The following is a 10,187-nucleotide window of genomic DNA, read 5'->3' on the forward strand; positions in this document are numbered from 1 at the left end:
CACACACACACACACACACACACACTCATCCGGGCAACATGCACACACACAGACTCAAACATTCGCGCACACCCTTCTTGACATGCTCTCATTTGTATAGATGCAAATGCCCCCAAGCCTTCTGACCCCACCACCCACCCTGGGCACACAGCGGGGCCAGCCTGCCTCCTCCCTGCCCCCCACACCCCACCCCCCAGTCCCCAGCCCCAGGCTTGGCGGCGTCTCTGTCCCGCTGCCTGGGAGACACATGTGGTTCCAGTTAGCAGCAGAGCGGGCATTTCCGTCCCAGACGGCCGGGCCCTGCCAGGGCCTCGGCCCCACAGGCGCCCACAGGAAGGGCCACCTTGACCCCCGCTCCTCCACGGGCCATCCCGGGGACCCCAGAGGGCCCTCTCCCCTGGAGGACCCCGCTCTCCTCTCCCACGGTCTCCCCCTCACCTGGAGCCAGAATCCGCACCGACTCGTGCAGGCACCAGCTATGCCCGGGGCTCCGGCCACGACTGCCCGCCTGCGTCCTCGCTCTCGCTCTGTCTCGGAGCAGGCTGAGCGGGATGGAAGGAGGGCAGGGTGTCAGGGGGGCGGGCGGGAGGGAGGGGAGGGGGCGTGTGGAAATGAAACTTTAATAACAGAGCCCCTTTTGTTTCCGAGCATATGGGATATTTCATACATGCTGAAGACATTAGCCGTCTATATTTTTAAGGGCTCCGGCTAAAGGAAGAATAAATACAGTCCATATTCCACTCGGCAAACACGCACACGCAGAGTGCTGACTTCTGAAACATTTCAAAACCCAAAGAGAAAGCCCCCGGTGACACCGGACACTTAAAAATAAATATGTTTCCAAAACCTCAGGCTCTCCTAGTCCCTCTTACAGCCGCCTGGAGGCCTTGGGGCTCCTTTTCTCCCACCACCCTCCCTGGAACCCCTCTACCTTCCACCTCAGAGCAGCGATGCAAGCCCCTGGAATCCAGCCTCCACCCCAGTTCTCTTTCCCAGGACCCCCCTCCCCCCAACTCCCAGCAAGATCCCAGAGTGTCAGAGTTCCAAAAAAGCTTAGAAATCTTTGCCTTGTCATTTCTGAGAAAGGGCACCAAGGCCCAGAAAGGGGCAGGGACTTGCCTGAGGTCACACAGCAAATCAGGATCTTGAGCCAAGGGGCAGTGCCTTCTTCTTTCAATAGAAGGGATCCCCCACTTCCCTATCTTGGGTTGGGGGTGGGGAGACCCCAGGGCCCCAGAAGGAGGGACAAGGTATGGGCTGGGAGAGTCCCTGCCTGCCTTTCCCACTGGAGTGCTGCTCTGGGCAACCCCCCTCAACTCTGGGCACGCATCCAGCGGAGACGGAGACGTCAGCAGGGCTGGGAACTGGGCCGGCCCCAGGAAATCCCCTTCAGGTCGGCAGATCCCAACAGGCCTTGAGGCCTCAGGTGAGGGAGACTCCCTCCCTGACAGCTCAGTTCCCAGTCCCTTGTGCCCTCCATCTGTTCTCCCCGAGGAAAAACGGAGGCCTAGAGAGGGCTGGGCCTTGGCCAGAGTCACATGGTAAGATGACAGCCGAGTGGGAAATTGAACGGGGTTTTCAGACCCTGTGCTTGTTGGCATGCTTTGCTGGTGAGCTATTCCCCAGCTCCCCCCAAGTCAGGGCCCCTTCCTCCTGTTCTACAGTGCCCCCTCCAACTGATGTTTATTCACCCCCAGCAGTGGCCTCTGCTCCCCACGCCTGTTAGAGTTCAGTCCCTTCTCACCAACGGTCTCACCATCCATTTAGTTGAGTACTTTACGCGGCGCTTGACACAGAGGAAGTGCCCATAATAAAACGAACGATTAATTGCGATGACATTGACTGAGTTTCTATGGTCCTCTGAGCCCCGTGCCAGGTGTGGGGGCTGTGACATTTACTGTGAGACAAGCCTACTCCCTCCCAGGGCTCCTGAAAGAGAAAGAGCATCCCCTGAGGCGGATAGCTCCACATTGAGGGGAAACTGAGGCCCAGAGAGGTTCAGATGCTTCTCCAGGCCACACTGCTGGTAAGTAATGGGGCTGAGCCTCCAACCAGGATTCCCTGGCTCCAGAGTCAGTGCTTGTAACCCCCTAGGGGCTCACTCATCACCTGGCCCCCACCCTGGTCTCAAGACTACAGAGCTCTGCTGTTCTCGAATGCCTCTACACTTAATAAGCGTAGGCAGGCAGAGGCCCCTCAAACCCTTCACAGCGAGGGGGCATTGATGCAGGAGCTAGAGGCCTGGGCTCTTGGCCTCATTGTGCCACTAACCGTGAGGGGAGTTCCCTTTTTTAGGGACTCGACTTTCCTTGCAAGGTGGAGGTAACCATTTCGCTGAATTATGAAGATCATGTGATATGAAGGATGTGAAGCGGGGCTTTACCAAGTACATGGTGATTTTCCTGTCTGGAATTTCACGCTGTGGATGGATCCTGGCATTAAATCCTGTCTGGGTTCCAACGGGCCCTGACTGGCCTCCTTGCCAGCCGGTGTCGCTCACCGGAACCTGCGTTAGCCCTCCCGAGTCAGCTTCCTGAAGGAGGCCTTGCATCTTGCCACCCCCCACAGTGACCCCACTGCCCTTCCCACTGCCCCAGGGCAGCCAATGAGTTAGACTCCTGGGAACCCGGTCCCCACCTCAGCCTCCCGACTCTTTCCCAATCCAGACTCTCTACCTATGTCAGCCCGGCACCCTCAGGCCTCAGGAAGCCTTCCCGTCCCCCAGCCATCTAAACTGGCATCACCCTCACCTCTGTCATCAGCTTACTGAGGAGAAAGCCCCCTGAGCTTTGGTGCACGGACTTGCTACTCCATGGGTGACAGCTCCGAGACCTTTTTAAATTTTTCCAAAAAGATTTTATTTATTTATTTGAGACAGAGAGAAAAAGAAAGAGCACTAACAGGGGGAGGGGCAGAGGGAGAAGCAGACTCCCCACTGAGCAGGGAGCCCCGTCACATCACGGGACTCCATCCCGGGACCCCAGGATCACGACCTGAGCCGAAGGCAGACGCTTAACCGACTGAGCCACCCGTGCCCTTCAGAGGACTTTTTAGAAGGGCAGCTTCATATGAGTTCTTGGCTGGGTTCTGCAAGGTAGGAGGGGTTCCAGGGAAGTGAGAGGTTATTGTCGTAATGCTAATTATTTTATAGGACATAATAAAGCAGCCGTTCGTGGAGCACTTGACTCTGTGCCAGGTACCACGCTGGCGTGTAGCACGCATGGCCTGCTTGCTCTGAGGCTGGTCGGGAGGCTGAGCGGTTTGCCCGAAGCCCCCGCGTGTCCGCGGCAGAGCTGGTATTCAAGCCTGGCCTGCCTGCCTGGCTCCACTCATGCTCGTAACTGGCTCTCTGGTCAGTGTTTTCTATCCCCATCGACAGTGGGAGCCCCTGGGGGAGCGACATTTGGCCTCAGACGCTTCATTCCCCGCACAGCAGAGCGCAGTGCTTTGTTCTGAATCGGCAGTAGTGAGTATTTGCTGTCTTGAACGCTGGAGCAGTCCTGCTGAGATTCGGTGATGCCAGGAGGGGGGCGTGGGTGTGTGCGCATGTGCGCACTACTCCCCCAGCCTGGCAAGCCCAGCCCAGCTCACGTGGAGCCCATGACCATGGGGGGTCACCTGGAGGGCAGTAGGCGCGCATAGGCATGATTCCGCTACGGATAAGCGTGACTCGCTCTGTTTCCTATCCTTCGGGCAATCTGGTGGCCCCTGACTCCGGGCAGTCACTAAACTGATGGGCACAGCTCACTCCAGCCCGGACCTCTTGGGCTCAGTGACCCTCCTGTGTATGTGGACGGTGAGGGGTGGGGTGGCTTGATGTCCAGGAACACAGTTCTTTAGCAATGGGCTCAGCATGAGATTTTTTCAATGCAGACTTGAAGAAACAGGAAACCCCAAAGCCCATTGCTCCCCACTCGCCAACTTCGCAGAAGCCACAGGAAGACAGCAGGGATCACTTGAATTTCCCAAGGGGGGCATCCGATGCCACAGCACTCCATGCCTGACCCTTGCTACTGCAGCCCTGCAAGTCAGCACCAGCATTTACCATCCAGGCTCCCTGCTGGGGAGCGGGATGTAAGGAGGAGTCATAAGGGCTACCATCCTTGCAGATTCCATGGCTGAGCACCGAGCCAGACCAGTTGGTCTAAAACTCGAACACCATCTTGCTCCACCTTCCAGCCTCTCTGTGCTGATTCAGGTCTTAAATGGACAGGGGGCCTGAGACAGAGCAAGAGGTGGTATTTCCTTCCGCATCCCCAACCCCCTGCTCAGCAAGACACTGCTCACCAGGCCCTGTCCTCCCTGAGGCCCCAGGAGGGCACCCCAGGCTGTGAGAAGGGTGGGCCACATATCCAGGAACCCTCATCTCGGGCAGAGCAACCTTCACCAGGGCCCCCTCTGACACATGAGCCGTCCTGATCAGATCACCGGTAATTGAGTTGCTTTGGGGGGTAAATTCCATCCAGATGTGGAGGGCGGGGCAGACTTCCTGAGCAGAACAGGGGCGGGGTACTGATACATGGGGGCCATGCAGCCAACTTGCCAAGCATCCGGAAGGCCTGGGCTAGAACATCGTCTTGTGAAAGAGCCAGAAGTAGAATTTCAGTGCCAGGATATGAATCTAAACCCCTCCCTTAGTGGGTAGATAGGAAACTGAGGCGTGGAGAGCCTATAGAGGAGAAGACTCTGGTCCAGCAGTGGCTGGTTGGTCCCAGATCTCCTGTCTGGCCAGATTTCTTAAGTCTGGGAGTTTTTAGATGGATGGAAGGAAGCAAAGTAGCCTCTTCCCCAGAGTTTCCCATCAGCCCTTGGATCAGGAGGTCAGGAACTGGGGTCATGAAGTGGGGAATCTGCAGGTGGGGAAACCTGTAGTCGCCTCCATCTTAAACCCCCAACCAGAGAGTTCTGTGTTTCATTGCAGGGACTGGGGGACAGGGAGGGAGAAGGCTCCAGGGACAAGCCCGTAAACAACATGCCCCCTGCACCCCGCCTGGCCCTTGCTGGTGGTGGGAGAGTCTGTGGCCTGCACCTCTTCTCCCAGGGGAAGCCCCTCCATACTTCTCTCCTTTGACCTCCTCAGGGCCGCATACCTTCCTGGCTCCTTTGGGCTGGCTTACTGGAAAGCAGGAAGAGGCCAGCCAGCCGGGTGGGTTGGTTGGGGGGGGGCATGAGAACTTGCAGAGAATGAAAGGAAATGAGGGGGGTGTAGTGGGCTGGGGGGGGCAGATTAAGAAGGGAATTTTTTTCCTCCTGCCTCATGTTTTGGCTGCCTTAGTGTGAACATGTCTAGGCGCCTTATCGCAAAGGCCAGCCTAGTCTGCGCGAGAAAGAAACTCGTGTACAGTGGGAAAAATGACATCTTGATAAAATATCCCTTTGGAATGGCATTGTAGGTCTCTTATCAGCAAGCGGCTGGACCCCACATACCTCTTGTCTGACTGTCCCCAGGCCCCTAGCCCCCTCTTCTCCTTCCCCTCCCCAGAGTGGCTTGTGGTGAAACTGTGGGGAAAGTCAGGAGACCCAAGTTCTAGTCCTGTCTCTGCCACTGAGGCAGGGTGACCTGGGCCAAATACCTTCCTCTTTCTGGACCTCAGTGTCCCTTCAGTAAAGGGCAGGGAGGCATGGATGGACCAGATGGTTTCTAAAGATCCTTCCATCGTGAATATTTGGTGATACTAACATCTTCATACTTTGCAGTTCTACGCGTTGTGAAAATTTCTAACCTCCACCCAAACACCATCACATGTTAAATGTCTCTGATAACACAGCAACAACAGCAACAACAAAAACGTGCAGGGAGGCGGGTGGGGGAATGGGGTCACTGGGTGATGAGCATTAAGGAGGACACTTGAGGGAATGAGCACCGGGTGTTATATGCATCCGATGAATCTCTAAATTCTACCTCCGAAACTAATAATACACTATATGTTTATTTAATTAAATGTAAATAAAACTTTCTTTTAAAAAAACATACAAATCCCCTTCATTTCCATTAGACACGTGACGCTCTTGCCTGAACCCCAGGTGAAGCTATGCAACCGAGAGCTCGTGCAGCTGGGAAGGGGTCCTTCTCAGATCACACCTGAGGAACCCAAGGAGCGCACGAGGTTTTCATTCCTCTTTAGATACAGATATTGTTCCCACGGAGTACTTCCTACACAGAAACCCACGTGGAAAACAGGCAAGGGAAGCGATCGCGCCTGCTCTGGCCCATGCCCCCCGCCCCCCACCGCATTCCAGGAGTGTGCAAAACACCAGGGCAGTGGATGGAGGTCTGGACGCGGCCACGAGAGCCTGGCTTAGCCACTACCTCACAGTTTGAACTTGGAGGACCCCTTCCTCTCTCTGAGCCTCCGTTTTGGCATCTGAAAAAAATTGGAGGGGTGGTGCCCACCACGCCCACCTCACTCACCACCAGGCTGTTGGGAGGTAAACTTAGCGGGACATAGGAAAGTGCTCTGTAAACTGTAAGAGCTTCTTATTGTTGACAACTCGGGAGGCTGCAAATGTGGGGCCTGGAGGGCTCAGCGAGACCATCTCTCCTGGTCCTTCCTCGCGCGGCTGGGGAAACTGAGGCCCAGAGAGATGGGCAGGGACAAAGTCACACAGCGAGATAGAAACAGGGGCCAAAGGAGAGAGCTGGGGAAGCGGCAGGACCCCCTTCTCTGGACATGTGCCGTCTGTGAGGACAGCCCGTCCGAAGGCCAGGGGGCAGACGTGTTGGTTTTTGGAGACCCTGCCCAGCTGGAGGACTATGAGCCGTCTGAGCTTTCCCTCACTCAGCCTGCCGGCCCTGAAGGGCAGGGACAGGGAGAAAGCCCCTTTGTGTTGCCGCCAGGCCCCAGCTCTGACTTGTGTTTTTGTTTCCTAAAGACCTTCCCCCTGGCAGAGAAGCCCCATCTGCACCCCCAGCCCCGCCCAGCCAGCCTCCCCCCCCACCCCCCTACCCCCACCCCTCCCCACCCCTCCTTCTACACCAGCCTCAGGCCGTGAGTCTTGGCCTGCTCACAGGACTCCACAGAGCACCTCTGTCCTCCAGCCGTCTGGGTGGCAGGGTGTGGGCTAACACACGTGCAAATCTGCGGCCTGGAGTAACGCAGGGGCCAGCTTACCCACGCAGGGTGCCTCCTGGCTCCCAGCAGGGACCGCCCCGCCCCCATAGCTGACTTCACGATCACCTTGTTCTGTCCTGCTTTATCCTTCCAGAGCCAGCAGGGCCAGAGCCTGCGGGCCCCCTGGAGGCGCAGCTCCCAGACTGCCACTGTGTGGTCCAGGCCCTGCCCGTTTCCCCACTGAACCTGGCACTGCCTAAAACCCTTCCCTCACGGAACCCCAGGGGGCAGAGCACCGATCAATCAGAACAGGCACAGCCTTTTTACCTGTAAGAACAGATCAAGTGCTCCTGGTGTATAAAGCAGAGCGAAGGCCCAGAAAGGAGAGGGGGCTCGCCTGAAGCCACATAGCGAATTAGGGGCTGAGCAGGGACAGACCACAGGGGTCCAGGGCTCTTCCTGCAATTCCTGCAAGCTGAGCCTCTACAAGAAGGACACTTCCCTCCCATCCCGGTTCTATCCTCACCTCTGCTCCCAGTGTGTGCACCCCCGCCCCCCCGCAACCTCTTCCCTGCTCCCTGACTAAGAATAGTACACAAGCCAGGGCCACCCCAAGCAGTGTCCCCATCCCCGGCCCTAACCCGCTTCCCTGCCAATGAGGAAGTCAGAAATTAAGCTGTCAGAGGTAGAGTTCAAAGAAATGGGTCTAGCCTCATGACTGATCGATCTCTGAAGGACTGTCCTGGGCCGGAGGGGACCACTTTGTTCAGAGGGCCGAAGTGAATCTGCAGAGACTCTGCGGGAAGGCAGGTTTCTGTTCAAGGCTAAGGAAGGGCTTTCTCACTGTCAACACTGCCTAACAACAGAAAGAGCTGTCTTAGGAGGTAGTGAGCACCCCGTCACTGGAGAAATGCAAGTCAGTTTCAGATTCCCATCTGGGGCAAGGCAAGGGGCTGGGGGAGGTGTTGGAGACTCCCTCAAAAGCCCTTTTGTGTCCTGAGAGGGTGTGATTTGAGCAAACACACAGTCACTCATGCTCCCAAGCCACAGCTACTGAAACACATGCCCCTCTGTCGTCTGCGAGCAGGGTTAAGACTGCACCCCTGCAGAGTGTCCTCTGTCCCTCCAGCCCCGGGGGTCAGTGAGGGAAGGGTGTGCAGAACGGCATCCACTGGTCCCTGACTAGGACCCAGACCCCACAGCTCCCTCTCCCTCATGGAGCCTCTCAGAATTTCCCCCAAGGGCAGTGCTCTTCCCCACCTCCAAATCCCCAAGCTGGTGTGCTTGTGGCTTGCTCTCATTCCACCTGGAATCAGAACAGCTTTTCTCAAGATTATTTTCGGTGGCACAGGGATCCTGCATAGAAACATCTAATCTCCTAGCAGGGAGAAAGTTATTCCTTTAAAAGCTGTCTTTCATTCATCAAGGAAAGAGTTGCCAAATTTAGTGAATAAAAATACAGGATTCCCAGTTAAATTTGAATTTCAGATAAACAACAAATTTCTTTCAGTATAAGTAAAACCTATGCAACATGTAGGATATACTTATATGAAAATAGTATTCATTGTTTATCTGAAATTTAAATTTAACCGGGCATCCTGTATTTTGTCTGACAGCTCTGATCAAGGAGGCGGTCTTAGTTGGGTGCCAGCCTGTCTTTCTCTCACATCGGCTAATCTCGTTTGTTTTTATCAAAGAGAGAGCACGTCTCAGACTAGCTAGAACTGAACAACATTGTTTTGCTTTTATTTGATTTAATATGGTTACTCTGCATGGCAAGGGATAGAAGTCTTGCATTGACAATAGCAACAGAAAGTTCCTTTCTAAAGAAATGTATTCAAGTTTTAAAAAGGAGTTAATTTAAAGAAAAATGTTAGATAAGTGAAGTCACAGGCTAAACAAAAGACCAGGAAGGTAGAGCCCAAGGGACTAGCCGAGAAGGTGCTTACCCCCTTCCCCACCTGTGAGCTCCTAGGGCAGGGTCCCTTACTTCCTGTCCCCTGTCTCCTAGAAGTCTCCAGAACCCCAGGGAGGCTCAGTAGAGGGGGCATGTGTCACAATTCTTGGGGAGAAGCTTCAGCCTGTCCTCTATCACTGAGGTCCCCCGAGCCCCTTTATACGAACCAGCCTCCCCAGCCTGGGCTCAACTTCAGAGAGGCTGTTTCTGAGGAGGGAGCCGCCAGGGACTTCTCAATGTGTTTCCAAGTCAAATCCAAAGCTTTTCAGCTTTGCCAGGAAACCAACCCCCCCTTTCCCACCCTGGCTGCCTCCAGGAGCGAGGACTGCAGGGCCACATCCTCCCAGACGCCCCTCCCCTGCCTCTTGAGCCTCCTGGCCCAGGCCCCATCGGTGCCCCACCCCACGCCTGGCACGGTGTTTCCATCCACCCCCACACCCTTCAGCTGAGGCTCAGATGAGGAGGCTCGAAATCAGAGGTGGGGAGTGAGGGGAGAAGCGTAGAAGGATCTCAGTCCCTAGAGGCAGGGATGGCCCCAGCCCAGGCTTTGAGCCCGACTGGACAGGAGTGGGGCCCTATATCAGCAGGGCTACTCCACACAAGCCCCCTTTGCTTAGAAACCCCTTCCCCTCGCCTTGTTCATCCCCATCACCAACAACAACCATGGTAGGAGCTATTCTTCTCAAGACTCTTAAACGCTATGCTAAGTACTTGCAGGAATCTTCTCAGTTCCCCTCACAAGGACCCTCTGAGGTGGGAATGTCATCACCCTGTTTTACAGAGGAGAAAGTTGAAGCTCAGAGGAGTTAAGTAACTTAAAATAGGTCACACAGCTCCCAGGGTCTGAGCCCAGGATTTGAACCCTCCCAGGGGAACTGCCCCTCCCGCCTCAGCTGTAGCCTGTTGGCACCAGGAGGGTTCTAGGAAACGAGGTGGGGGAGCTGAGAGATCAAAAAGGCTGCCAGGTTCACTCAATCACAGGAGAAATCCCCTTCACGGCCTCCCCCCAACCCCGAGTCTGGACAGCATCGGAGAGGGGGCACTTCGCCAATTCACTGTGCGGCCTGGGGTCGCCCCTTGCCCCCTCTGGGCCTCTGGTTCCCTCCTGGGCTCTATCACAGGGACCTGGGCCAGGCAGGATGGCTTCTCCACTCCCCCTCCAGGAGCCTGTGGTCCCA

This window comes from Ursus maritimus, unplaced genomic scaffold (assembly GCF_017311325.1).
Source record: "Ursus maritimus isolate PB19 unplaced genomic scaffold, ASM1731132v1 scaffold_15, whole genome shotgun sequence".
NCBI classification, from domain to species: Eukaryota; Metazoa; Chordata; class Mammalia; order Carnivora; family Ursidae; genus Ursus; species Ursus maritimus.